At 39.9% G+C, this 14,933-nt stretch overlaps 1 pseudogene; it reads left to right on the top strand.

Moving 5' to 3' along the window:
* The first annotated feature begins 2,348 nt into the window (after positions 1–2,348).
* LOC129145902 (glutamine synthetase-like) lies at positions 2,349–12,187 on the top strand (annotated as a pseudogene).
* The last annotated feature ends 2,746 nt before the right edge of the window (positions 12,188–14,933 follow it).

The raw sequence follows: 14,933 nt of genomic DNA, 5'->3' as shown, positions 1-14,933 counted from the left end.
CTGGTGCTGGGAAGGTGAAGACACAATTGCATTCTGAGAAAGACAGGCAATCTATTTTTCTCCCTGAATTCCAACTATTTTCCCTGAAAATATTCCAGGGCTAAGAGGTTCTGAGGAATCCCAACAGAGTGTTCTCACTTTTGGATGAAATCTTTTTGGAAAAAGAGAGGCCAGGCTTTCTGAGTTTTCACCTCAGTCAGTGCCCTCTTGGTATTAATGGTATTAATTTTTAAAAACAAAACAAAACAAAAAAAGCTCCATCACATTTGGCCAGAATGCAAGTCCATGTGCAAATGTGAATACAGAACACAGAGGACGAAAATGAGAGAGGAAAGACATGAATCTTGCATTTTACAGTTTATAACTGATGATGGCTGACATCTCACATTTTTTAATCAAAGAAAGCATTGTTGCTTTATGTTAGCCCCACAAAATGAAAGGACTTTCTGTGTGGTTGGTAAGGGGAGAAGAAATATTCCCAACACCTTGAAATCAGCTGGACCTCAGTTTAAAGAAATTAAAACCAGAAGATGCCACTAAGATGATGGATGAGCTGTAGATTTTGAAGAGATGAAGGATGGTTTGACATAGTCTGTGGCACCATATCTGGCTGAGTAGCTTAACTGTTCAGAGGACTGTGGTGAAAAGACTCAGTGGTAAAGAAATCATGTTTGATCACTCACGCTATCATGGGTACAGAAAGGAATATGGATACCATATAGTTGCTACCTCTGGAATAGACACACATAAATGACTGTCCAGGACCCATTGTCATTACCTATATGTAACCACCAATCATGCTTTTGGTAGTCTGTTATCTTCTTTTTTTTTTTAATAGAGGCATGTTTTATTTATTTATTTGTTTGTTTGTTTGTTTATACATGCACTGGGTACAGTCAGAAGCGCGGGAGGGTGAGAGAATTCACCAGAGCCAGAGCGGGGAGCAGAGCAGGCAGAAGGACCGAAGTACACTGCTGAGGGGAGCAGCGGGCGGCAGGAGAGGTCTGCGCGCCATGTGGGACCCTCCTCCTGTGGCTGGGGAGCAGCCAGGGATCGAACCAGCACTGCAGAGGCTGCGGGCAGCTTCGCAACCCAGCGTTCAACCACTGTTATCTTCTTAAAGCTTGTGGTAATTTGAATAACAAGATAGTCCTATGTGGCTATGTTATAGGGTGTGTGAAGGATAAAAGGGAAAATAAAGTTGACATGCCAAGGTGAGAAGTTTCCATGTAATCCAGTATGTAGTAGGGAAATAAGGAATGACTTCTGAGTGATATGATCAGTTCCATGTTTATAAAAATGAATTGGTATAATATAGCTAACGTTATTAATAATACTTTGTACAATTTTACTAAGTGTGTGTGTGTGTGTGTGTGTATGACAGGTAATCACACAACACCCCTAAGAAATACATGTTACTAAAATCCTCATTTCTTCACAGAGAGGTTGAGTATTTTGCCCACTGTCACATAAGGAGTAATTGACAGAGCCAGGATTCAAATCCAGGCAGTCCAGCTCTCTAGTCTATGTTCCCAACCGTGGCTGATTCTTAACTCTGAGTACATATAAAATTTACTGGGGAGCATTTACAATACGTTTTATCTATTTATTATTATTACTATTAATTTGTTATTGTGCTAATATTGGTAAAACATATTCTTATTTGGATCTCACCAAGGCCAATTAATTAGAACAAAACCTCTGGGGATGGAAACGTATCATCTATACTTTTTAAAAGTGTCAGGTGGTTCTGATGGAGACTCACTTCTGTCCACTCTGCTGCAAGTACGCAAAGTAGATTAACATGTTCCTTTGTTTAAAGGGGAATAAAGCAGAATTTCTAGGAACTGTTCCCACTCTGAGATAACCACAGTAAGACTTCTGGTAAACATTCTATGCATATACAGAAAGATGATACTAAAGATATGTAACAACCAGTACAGGACAGATACCAAGCAAACAGACGCTGGCCCCAACAACTAGTATGGTATAATCTTACCAGGATGCACTGTCTGATTAAAAAAATTATAAAGGATAGATATTTTTCCATGTGAACAGAACACTACCCTTTTTAATAGCGACATCATTTCCCACTGCATGCTATTAGCACAATTCATTAAACAAGTTCTCCAGTAATGTTCATTTTTTTTCTTACTAAATTTGGACTCAACAGTTCTCTTTAATTTGCTGCATACATTATTTTAAGTTCATTCTCCCCAAATATCAAAAAGTAACACAAGAGTAGGCATCAATTCCAATAGAAAAGAAATAATTTCATTTTTTAGATGAAAATCAAGACCTACCTTCACATTTTTTTCTAGAAATTACAGACCAATTCTGCAATTGACATGCATTTTGAGAAAATGTGTGAATCTTTTGGCTACGAGTTTGCTTTGGAGCCAGGTCTCTTAAGGTAAGGGGCAATATGTTTGCTCTCTGACTTACCCACTCCTTTTGGCTTCTGTAAAAAATTCTGGCTGTGCTTGAACTTCTAGCTACCTCTTTACTTTGTCTTTCTGGATTTTGGTTGGTTCTCCTTGAATTTCTTCATTTCTACCCATGCTTGTCCCCAGGTTTACCCCACTGCATGCATCTATCAATTTTATGTCTTTTGTTTGCAGACCTGGTTTCTGATCTTTGTCTTGACCTTTGATGCAAATGTTAGTTCAGGTTCCTAGCTATTTTCGTGGCTAGATAACCATGTACTGCACGGCCTGCACCCTTGACATTCTTTACCCTGCCTCAAACCTGTGGATATCTAGTATTGCAAGAATAAAAAATCCAACAAATAGCAGAGAGTATCCTCCTATAAAGCGTGAAGAAAGAATGATATTTTATTGTTGAATATTCATATCCAATTTATGTGTGCACAGACAGTTTCTGGGAGACTATACAGTCAGGGCATTTTTAGGGGGCCTCCCTGGTAGCCTAGGGGTGAAGTCTCAGTGCTATCACTACTGCAGGCTGTGTTCCATCCCCAGGCCAGGGAGCTAACCCGCATACCCTGCAGCAGACCTTTCCTGTCTTCCCTGCTGCTCCTTTCAGCAGTGTATTTCAATAAATCCACTGTACTGCTCCCTACTCTCTCTGGTGAATCCTCTTACCCTCCCATACATCTGGCCTACACCCCAGTTGGCATTTTCACAAACATTTATACAGTTTTTAACCATATATAACATATGTCCTTCAGGTATTATAGAAATTTTTTGTGTCCTATAAGAGGGATTAACAGCATTATTTGTGCTTTTTTTTTTCATATAGTTCATCCTAAATTCACTTGAGAATTGAGATAGCTATTTGATTTAGTTAATTGCTTTCATCAGAGGGAATAATAAAACTTCTTTTATCTCCTCTATAAGCAAAAGATTACAGCCTGAGATAAACACCTACGTTAAGCAACCACAGTGCTGGGAAGACTTTGCTGGGTGTTTACATTTCAAAGAAGGTAAAATTCAGACCCTTGAAAAGAGTTATTTACATTCCAAAAGGCTAGAGTAAAGATTCTTGGTTAATTGGGTTTCCTAAAAAATGCTTTATTTGCCCTTTATAAGCAGACCCAATGATTTTTATTTACTCTTACAGTGGCTATGTCAATAACAATAGTAAGACTTTAAACCCAAAGTACAGTTATGAGAATTGCCTAATATGCAGCAGCAAAATCACCCTAGAGCTAAAAAAGATTGAAGAAACCTTATCTCCAGGTTTGATCTTAACTCACTGTGCACTAGTAAATATAGACTTGCTTCTAAGTTCTCCACTAACTAACATTCTGAGATTCCCAAAATCTACCTGTTAATTTTCACCAATGTTAAGGAATCTGTTCATGCTTCTAAGGGATGAATGCTAGTGACCAAATACCAGAAACTGGATAATATCTAGAGAGGAAAGCAGCATATTTTCTCATTAATGTTTAGCTTTGTTAGCCTGGATCATTTCTTTGTTTTAGACAAGTCATTTCAATGAGTGTTTTTGCTTTCCTAAGCACATCTGTGTCAAGTTCATTTTTCCGAAGAGGTCCACATGTTGGTGATTCATTCAGTGTTATGGTTGACATTCCAGACATGCTCTACGTATCTATCAGAATTCAGGATTAGTTTAACACAACATCTCCTTAAAACTCATGTACTAGATCTCATAAATCACTCATATATATAATTAGTGACCTCTAAACTCGTGATCTTCAAATCTCAAAACTGTTAATGAACCTTCTGGCCTGCATAATGCATTCAGGGAATGCCAAACACTTTGGACATTAATATAGATCTTGCTCAAATTTTTGGAGAGACTATCTCTCACTTAGAGCTCGGGAAGTGAATCACATTTTCTTTTTTTAAAAAAAAGCAATTACTGAGGTTTCCAATCAACTAGGTGAGTGGCTGCTCTTACTAAACAGCAAAGTTTATGTATATTATTACCAATAGGCTCCTTCTGTGAGAAGAGAGAAGGACTCTAGTGTGTTCCTTGTCTGAACTAGAATAAGGGCTAAAATTTCTTCTGATGTACAGACATAATTTAAAGGCTCACACAGTGATAAAAGAACCCTTACCAGTAGCCTCAAAGCTAAGAGAAGGAACACTTAGAACTGGGATCAAGGGGAGGAGAGGGAGAAAGCAAAGGAAGAGAAAGGGAGGATAGAGTGGGGGATGTTGCTTTTACAACTTTGAAGAGTTAGCAGGTATCTCCAGTGTGGAATGCAAAGGTGTAGTCTAGAGAAAAAGAGAAAGGAAAAACCCACAAATGGTCTTAACACATAGAGGACAAAGTAAAATTATCTACCATGTCCATATTTATGTGTGCATATATAAAAGAGTTCAGGAAAAATATAGATGCTAACTTAAGATTTCCAATTAGTCAGAAAATATTCTGACTGGCATTCTGATGTATTGTCAGAGTGGGATAAACAGTAAAACTAAGAAAGAAAGATACCTTATGACATTATAGATAACTGACAGTGCCAATATTAAGTTGGTTTAACTCTTGCATTTTTTGATTTGAGAAATTTCAGACATTTAAATAGGAACAGAACTTGGCCTTTTAAAATCTTGGGGTGTGCTTGTTTTTTTAAAGTTATCACTTTTTCTACTCATTTTTAAGATTTGATTATTTTAATGTTCTATTTGGCATTTTAAAAGAGGCTAGAAGTTCATAGTTTTGAATCTAGGAAAACTCAAGCAGAGATAAACAGTTTTCAATATCGGGGAAATGCCCACTTTGTAGCTCAGATGGGAAGACTTGGTCATACTCTTAATCAACTAATGGCATATTTAAAGTGAAGGGACAGAAACTAAAGCTAATTCTTTGTTTACGGAAACTGTAAACACGAAAATATTTGATTAACTCACTAAATATTTAATTTAATTTTTTTTTTATTTTTTAAAAAGTGGTAGTAAAAACAAGTTCTAGAATGAATATCCAGGGTCAAAGTGGAGAGGACTGGCTACTCTGCAGAGGTCAGACATGTTTTCCCATGTGCACAAAGGCACAGGTAAGACTAGATCAGTAGGGGCCTCCCTGGTGGCACAGGGAGTTAAGACTCAACCTATGAGGCTGTCCACAGCCACTGCAGCACAAGTTTGATCCCCGGCCAGGGAGTTGCCCGCATGGAGCAGCAGACCTCTCCTGGCTCGCCCGCTGCTCCCCTCAGCGGTGTATTTCAGTGGATCTGCCTGTTCTGCTCCCCACTCTGTCTCTAGTGGGTCCTCTCGCCCCTGCACCTCTGGCCTGTGCCCCAGTTCTTGTAAGCATAAATAGATAAATCTTCAGAAAAAAAAAAAAGAATAGATCAGTAGCATATTCTTCTCTGCAGTTCCCATAGTGTCCCACGTCAGATAAACCCAATAAATATTTTCTGGAAATGCATAACCTTTGATTATATGAAAAAAATATTGTTCCTATACAGGCAGAAGTTTTAAGAAAAGGAAACTAAAATATCAAAGTTGGCTGAGATTAAAATGTTGAGATCCATCTTGCTAGGTAGGAAAGACAAAGCAGTGGCGTTGCAGAGAATAATATGGCGAAAGCAACAAGGTAAGCAAAGGTAATAAAAGGTATACAGAAAAGGGAGGAAAACATCAAGTTCTCCATATTTATAGATTACATGATTGTCTATGTAGGTAATCTGAAAGAATTGGCCCCAAAATGAAAAATACCTCCTGGAGGGCCTCCCTGGTGGCACAAGGGGTTAATTAAGCACAGCACTATGAAGAAATCCACAGCCTCTGCAGCACGAGTTTGATCCCCAGCAGCCAGGGAGCTCCCCACACTCGCCTGCTGCTCCCCTCAGCAGTGTATTTCAGTCAGTCTGCCTGTTCTGTTCCCACTCTGTCTCTGGTGAATCTTCTCACCCCTGCACCTCTGACCTGTACCCCGGTTCTTATATGCACAAATAAATAAATCTTTAAAAAAAGGAAAAAAAGAAAAATACCTCCTGGAACTAAGCAATTCAAATATTCGCAAAAGGGATATTTGATAAAGGACTATCAGCCAAAATATTCCAAGAACTCTCAAAACTCAACATTAAGAAAACAAACATCTTTCCAGAGTGGTTGGACCAGCTTGCACTCCCACCAGCAGTACAGGAGAGTTCCTTTTTCTCCACATCCTCGCCAACATTTGTTGTTGCTAGTTTTTTTTAATATGTGCCATTCTCACAAGATGGTAAGATGGTATCTCACTGTAGTTTTGATTTGCATTTCCCTGATTACAAGTGATGTTGAACATTTTTTCATATGTCTGTTGGCCATTTGCATTTCCTCTTTGGAGAAGTTTCTTTTTAGCTCTTCTGCCCATTTTTTGACTGGATTATTTCCTTTGTTTTTGTTGAGTCTCATCAGCTCTTTGTAGATTTTTGTGATCAGTCCTTTATCATTAGTGTTGTGTGCAAAAATTTTTCCCCAGTCGGTGGGGTTTCTCTTTGTTTTTGTGATTGTCTCTTTTGCTGTGCAGAAGCTCTGCAACATGGATGGAGCTGGAAGGGATTATGCTCAGCGAAATAAGCCAGAAAGAAAAAGAAAAATACCAGATGGTCTCACTCATAGCAGGAATTTAGAAAACCTAAATAAGGGACCAGGAAAAAGACTAATTGCAATAAAGTAAAAATCAAAATCAACAAGCAACTACAGACCAGAGACACACTACAGTGGGGGGTGGGGGGAGAAGAGAGATTAGGGTCAGAAAAAGGGGGTGGGAATTGTATGGTGAATGTAACCAAAATGAAAATGCATACATTATGCAAAAATGAAAATGATGTAAAAATTATATAAAATTAAATAATTTATTAAAAAAAGAAAACAAACATCTGATTAAAGAACAGGTCAAAGACCTTGACACTCACCAAAGAAGATACACTATTGGCAATAAGCATATAACAAGATTCTCATTATCAGGGAAATGCAAAGTTAAAAACAAAATACCATCACACACATCTATTAGAATGGCCTTAAAACACTAAAAATGGGGGCCTCCCTGGTGGCACAAGGGGTTAAGCACAGCACTGTGAAGCCTCTGCAGCACAAGTTCGATCTCCTGCCGGCTAGAGAGCAACCCACATGGCCCAGCAGACCTCTCCTGTCTCACCAGCTGCTCCCCTCAGCAGTGTATTTCAGTCAGTCTGCCTGTTCTGCTCCCCATTCTGTCTCTGGTGAGTCCTCTCACCCCCTGCACCACTGGCCTGTACCCCAGTTCTTGTATGCATAAATAAATAAATAAATCTTAAAAAATAAACAAATAAATAACACAAAAAGATATATAGGGGCTAAGTGATTCTCTATCCCAACCCTGAAACTCAGTTCCCCTCCCCAGAGGCGACCACCCTAACCAATTTCTTTCTTGTTTTTATTGTGGTAATGCTGGCTTACATTGTTGTTAGGAAGTATAGGATCCCCACCCCCCCACTCCTGTGGTGCTGATACCATAGCACTCCCACCACCAAAACACCCATAAGCCACCACCATAGTCCATTGTACTCCTCCCCACTTGCTGCTTGCTTCATCCACTTCCCCTCTCCCTCTGAATGTCTCAGTTTTATAGTCTGTTTTCAAGGGCTAGTTTTTGAGATTGGTTTTATCTGACCCTTCCTCTGGTTTCTCTATATTCCACAAATACATCACACCACCTGGTGTCTGTCTTTCTCCTTCTGACATAATCTCTTCCAGCTCCACTCATGCTGCCACAGATGGCATGAGTTTATTTTTTTGATCGTTGAGTGGTGGTCCATTGTGTATCTATATCACATCTTCTTGCTCCACTGGAAACAGAACACCACACTACTGAAAGATCACTGTTAATGAGGAAATTAAAAAAGAAATCCAAAAATACCTCAAGAAAATAACAGTGAAGACACAATGTTCCAGAAGTAATAGGACACAGCAAAGAGGTACTAAGAGAGAAGACTGTAGAAATAGAGGCCCACATCAAGAAACGAAAAAGAGCTCAAATAAAAACCTTATCTCCCACCTTGAGGAGCTAGAAAAAGAAGAACAAAACCATAAGCCAGTAGAAGAAAGGAAATTGTTAAAATTAAAACAGAAATAAATGAAATCAAAATAAAAAAGACAGTTCAAAAGATTAATGAAACCAAAAGTTGGTTCTTTTAAAAAAATTAACAAAATAGACAAATCTCTGGCTAGGCTCACTAAGAAAATAAGGGAAAAAACTCAAATGATCAGAAACAAAAGAGCTGAAGTTACAACAGACACTAGAGGAATTCGGAAAATAGTAAGAGACTTCTATGAGCAACAACTATGCCAACAAGTTCAATAACCTAGGAGAGATAGACAACAGATTCTTTGAATTACACAACCATCTGAAGCTGAATAGGGAAGAAGTAGAAAACCTGACCAGACCAATCACAAGCAAGGAAATTGAAAGAATTCTGGTTGGAGTCTCTGTCCATCAACTTAGTGACTACCCCAAAGATTACAGGATGCTTATTTTGGAAATGCATTCCTATCAATGAGATTGCTAGCTACAAAATCCCTAAACTTGCATCTGGAAATAATGGTTACAGTCACTACTTTTCACCTTACAGAAAGCCTGCATTAGACACCACAGAAAGCACAGCAAGATTTCATTACTACAGAATGTGTCTCACTCAAAGACAGCTCCATTCTAAGGACCCTGTGATGATAATAGAGCAAGCAATTGATAAATGCCAGCGGAAATACTATCCAAACAATAGATGTGATCACTTGAACTAAAACAAACAAACACTCTTTTATCACCTTGACATTCAATGTGGGGAAGAAACTTTCCAAAGTCGCATGGCACTTTGGTGACAAAGTCAAGGTTAAAATTCATGTAACATTAATGTTTCATCATAGCACACTGTCCTCACCTGATTTTTTTTTTTCAGTTTGTTCTAGGATCTGCCATGTGTGGGAAATGAGAAAAATTAGACTAATGACTACCCCAAAGATTAGAGTAGTCATAAAGAAACCAAGATTGGGAGATATTTCACATTATCCTTGTACTGCCAGTTTCGAAGGCTTGGGGGAAGGGTGAGGAAGGGGGTAGGGAGGAAGAGAAAGCACAATAAACTGTGGCAGAGGACTATGGGTGCTATGGTGGTGGGAGAGCACCTGAGGGTAGAAATCCTGTACTATCAAAACATTAACAAGGATGTAAAAACAATGGTACTTCATTTAAAAAAAAAATGAAACAAAATTTCAAATATACCTGAGTTCAGTATGACAGTCATCCAAAAGAATATTCTTATCAAATAAGTAAATATTTATGAAAACAATCTCAAAGTATCTGATAATATCCTGCTTCATAAGATGGTGAAATATCAGTGAAATGATAGTTGACTAAACTATAAAAGAAATAAATCACTGTATGAAAAGTACTATTTAAAGTTTCCCTGCCAGGGCCTCCCCTGGTGGCGCAGGTGGTTGAACGCCGCACTGTGAAGCTGTCCACAGCCTGTGCAGTGCTGGTTTGATCCTGGCCGACCTGTGAGGGTCCCACATGGCGCAGCAGACCTTTCCTGTCTCGCCCGCTGCTCCCCTCAGCAGTGTAGTCTGCCTGTTCTGTTCCCCACTCTGTTTCTGGTGAATCCTCTCACCCTCCCACGCATCTGGCCTGTACCCCGGTTCTTGTATAAAATAAATAAATAAATCTTTAAAACAAACAAACAAACAAAAAGTTTCCCTGCCAATCAGCTGGGATGAAGTCTGTTGCGCACCAGAGGCCCTATATTCAGGCTCTTTACGTTACAAAAGGTTATTTGTGACTTCGAAAACAAAATGGAATTTATCCTTGTAGGTGTAATGCAGCTAGAATAAGTGCTATATGAATTACTAAAATATCAGACCTGTTAGATGAGTATTAAGCAAAGAGTCAGGAAGTGATGCTCCGTACAGATGTATTTCTCTCTCATCCAGGTTGGAGAAATGCACAGGTTTTCTTGCAAAAACATTGAGAAATAAAAAGACAATGTTTAGATGGAAATGATAGGAATTGTATACCTATAATTCCAAGAGAATATGAAACGTAATATACAGGCAGTATTCTATATAGATAGTTTTGGGGTATAAGAATGTTAGCGTTTCCCCAGTGTGGGGTTGCTCTCTCACAGGTGTCTTGAAAAGACAGAGGGGAATAAGAATTTATTAAGATAACTAGTATGAATGTGGTTGCTTCTAACTATCCCCTCTTCAGCCCATCTCCTGACCCTCGCCTTTGATTTTCTAACCTTGTCTAGGTCCTGACACCTCAGAGGCGTGCAACCTTCCTTCACCTCCTTATTCTCTGACAGGCTCTCATCTCTGCAGATGACTCAAAATCAGCATAGCAATATAAAGGATAACATGATCAAAAGTCAAAATGACGTTGAGTTTGGTATGCTAGATTCAAAGTAAGATAGGGTTTTTAAAAATGAAGATCTGATTTTAGATTTAAAAACATTATTGCAGTATGGACAAGCTGGAAAAGTTCTGACCGAGTAGTAGCATCTGTGGGTAAAATCACCAGCAGGGCCTGGACATTTTAATAGATATTTGAAATATGAACTTAAATCCTTATAGGGGCTTTGCTAAAGAAGCTAATGTACAAAAGGGCTGAATGGGAATGGCTAGAATAGAAAAGGGACCCCCTGAGCTGCACCGCCAGCCCCTCTCAGGCCTAGCCCTCTGCCTGCCCGCCCTGCTGCTTGCTCCCACTTAATCAAAGGCACCAAGCAGGTGTGTATCTCCCTACCTTAGGGCGAGAAGGTCCAAGCTATGTGTATCTGGATCGATGGTACTGGAGAAGGCCGGAACGCGGGGCAGTGGGCCAAAGTACATAGAAGAACTGCCTGAGTGGAATTTTGGTGGCGCTGGCATTTTCCAGTCTGAAGGCTCCAGAAGTGACATGAATCTTTTTCCTGCTGCCATGTTTTGGAACCCTTTCGGCAAGGACCCTAACAAACTGGCATTGTGTGAAGTCTTCAAGTACAATGGAAAGCCAGCAGAGACCAATTTAAGGCACACCTGTAAAAGGATAATGGACATGGTGAGCAACCAGCACCCCTGGTTTGGAATGAAGCAGGAATTTACTCTCATGGGCACAGATGGGCACCCTTTTGGGTGGCCTTCCAATGACTTCCCTGGGTGGCAAGGTCCATACTGCTGTGGGGTGGGACAGAGCCTACCACAGGGTATTGTCGAGGCTCAAGACTGGGGGGACAAATGCCGAGGTCATGCCATCCCAGTGAGAATTCCAGATAGGAACCTGTGAGAGAATGGAAATGGGAGATCAACTCTCGGTGGCCCGTCTCACCTTGCCTCGTGAATGTGAAGATTCTGGAGTGACAGCAACCTTTGACCCTAGCCCATCCTTGGGAACTGGAATGGCTCTGGCTGTCACACTACTAACTTCAGCACCAAGGCCATGTGGAGAACCGCCTGAGGTACACTGAGGTCGCAGTGGGGCGACTGCCTAAGTAGGGTCAGTACTATATTCTGTGCCAACAACCCCTAGGGAGCCTGGGTAACGCCTGGGGGCTGATGGGATACCGAGAAACTGCCAACGTCAATGACTTTTCAGCCAGCGTGGATGCATCAGATTGCTCTGGACTGTTGGCCAGGAGAAGGGCTACTTTGAAGATTGTTGCCCTTCTGCCAAGTGTGACCCCTTTTAGGTGACAGCCCTCATCTGCACATGTCTTCTGAATGAAACTGGCCACGAGCCCTTCCAGTACAAAAACTAAGTGGACAAGATGTGCAGCCATGGCACCCCCTCATATTGCACCTCACTCCCTCTGCACCTCTCAATTGTCCTAATAGCTGTAACTCAAAGGGTGGACTATCAAGGTGCTCATTTTATTTGTCACACCCAGTTAATATCTCTTGTTTTCTTTGGCCAGGATTGAGGGGTCAAGTTCTTAATTTCTTCACACCCATTCAAACCCTCCTGCTCTTTTCTCCCCCCATCACTGAAGCTTTAGTTAGTGGGGAGGGGGTTGAGGAAACATAACCACTGCTTTCATTTAATCAGGTGTGAGTGACGAGCACACATAACTATCCCAGCAGAGGACACAGCATATGTGAAGGGAGGGAAAGACTTTTTTTTCTGAGGTAGCTGAAGGGTTGGGGCATACTGACTGAGTGGGTCGGGTTAGGCTTACCCCTCTTGGAAGGAGCCTGGGCAGTTGCATTTCTTACAAGGTTATAATCAACTTTCTATTGAAACCAAGAATTAGGAGCGGAGGGAGTGAGTGGGGGCCTGGCGGGAAAGGACCCGCTCATGCTCCTGGGTGGCCCCTCCAGGCCTGAAGATAGCCCGGCTTAGACGATGGATAGACCTACCTTAGAGGGAAAACATCTTACTGCTTGGTCTTTCATTTAAAACACAAAACAGAGTGGTATTTTTATATTTAAATGCAAAAAGAAAAATTTATATATATGGCTCCGTGGGTATGTGTGTTTTTTCTAAAGGAGAAAATCCATTCTGGTCACCAGGGGCCAAGTGTGAGGGGAGTGTTCTGCCTGAAAATGAGGATCTCCTGGGTGAGAGTGTAGGGGGCAGTGCTGGAAAAGTTGACTCTCTACCACTTCCAGGGATTCTCTGACCCTGCCTGCCTTCCCAGAGAGGTGGACACAGGTCAGGTAAGTGGGGGAAGCAGGTCCCTGGCAGTTGGAGTCACCTGGGCCCCAAGGCTTGGGTTTCAGAAACTCACATGGACTTGCACACCAGAGTTTTGAGATCTGAGTTGGCCAGTCAACTTAAGCATGTTGCTGACAAAGGGGTTTGGGGGTAATTTTTTGGTGGGATGAGCATGTCATTAAGGCATTTTGACATATTAATTTTTCTAAAGCACAAAAGAGCGAAATGGAAGACAGTGTTCAGAACAGAGGAGGTATTGATGACATTACACTGGACCATTACACTCTCTGGTAAACTAAATTTCTTGCTGTGCCTATACAAATAATCAGACCAAGACTAATGGGATCAGCCTGATTTTGTGGTCAAGAATAGTCTTTCTTTGAGATTCGTTTTATCAAAAAGGAGAGACTATAACAAAAAAATGTATTTTGAAGGAAAACTATGCATTGTGTACAGACAACTTCTGCATTATCCCATTCTGATTCTGTGGAAGCTATTTTACACCCTTGTAAATACAAGGCAATGAAAAATGCATTTTATCTAGAAACACGCAAATGATTTTTTCCCTGGGGATAACATTCCTCTGAGCTAGTGGAAAAACTGGTTTTATTTACATCTAAGCATATATTTCAATATTCCTGATCTATAAATATGTCTGTGCTTTGGATTCTCCTTTGAACATGTTATAACATCTACTCAATTTCTTCATTGTAAATAAAATAAAACCTTTAACATATGTTCATTTTATAATTATATTAGAATCATGATTTTACTGTTTTTGAAAATTTGCCTTTAATGAACACCAAAGATGAACTCAATGAAAATTGAGTATGAACTATAATGAAAAGAAATGCATATCTGCATGGAGTGTCATGCATAGAAGTATGAACACAGTCAGCTACAAGCCTTCTTGGGTTAGACGACTCAAAAATGAATTTGCCCCTAAATAAATCTGTAAAACCAATGTAACCCCAATAGGTTTTTCTATTAAAAATTTTTAGATTAGAATTTTTTTCTATTTTAGAAAATTTTAGAACTTATCTGGAACACTATCAAAAGGAAGCAGAAAAAAAATCTAAAAATGTATAAAAAAGAAATGAGCAGATCTGGAAAACAAGTTATAAAGTAAGAAATCCTGAGATCTAAAATATGATAAAGATGAAAAAGTTAGAAAATATCTAAAAGCAAGTAACCTTTTGAAATTATGTTGAGTTCTAATTTGAATACAAATTCTATCAGGTAATATTTGAGCAAAAAATCCCACACAAATTCTGTTAGGTAATGTTTGGGGGGAGGGCGGAAACCCAGATTGCCTCCCCAGTGGTGTAGCATGTCACTGCCAGTGTGACACATGATGGTCATTGCTTTAGATAAAAGATTTCTCAAGTTGAGTCTTCTCAAAGTATCAGCAGAGAAACAAAAGGTATAAATAACAGGCAAACAATAATTTTAGAACATAATAATGCAATAACTACAATTAAAATCTTAATGAATGGGTTCAAGAGAAGAATGGACAGGGCACAGAAATCTTCTGCAGGTCAGTAGAACAGCTGGACAGCAGCCTCCAAGCAGCACATTGCCATTCTGTTTCTTGGTCAGAAATTTGAAGACTTTCCTGGGAGGAGCAAAAATCTTTATTTGAGGCATTATGACAAACTATTTTGAGAAAGAGGTATGAGTTGAAAATGAAGTCAGGTGATTATACAGGGCTTGTATCTAAATGAGGTTCAGAAATTGATGTGAAATCTTATAACCCTGCAACTTACAAGTCACCTTTGACATAAGCCAGTTAGCAAGCAAATCACACACTCCTAATTCTTCAAAGTGTGTCCTACTAAAGAATTTCCTTC

The sequence above is a fragment of the Talpa occidentalis genome, unplaced genomic scaffold (assembly GCF_014898055.3).
Source record: "Talpa occidentalis isolate TD23 unplaced genomic scaffold, MPIMG_talOcc4v2.1 talOcc4.15, whole genome shotgun sequence".
NCBI classification, from domain to species: domain Eukaryota; kingdom Metazoa; phylum Chordata; class Mammalia; order Eulipotyphla; family Talpidae; genus Talpa; species Talpa occidentalis.
This window is presented reverse-complemented; position numbering and strand designations above follow the sequence as displayed.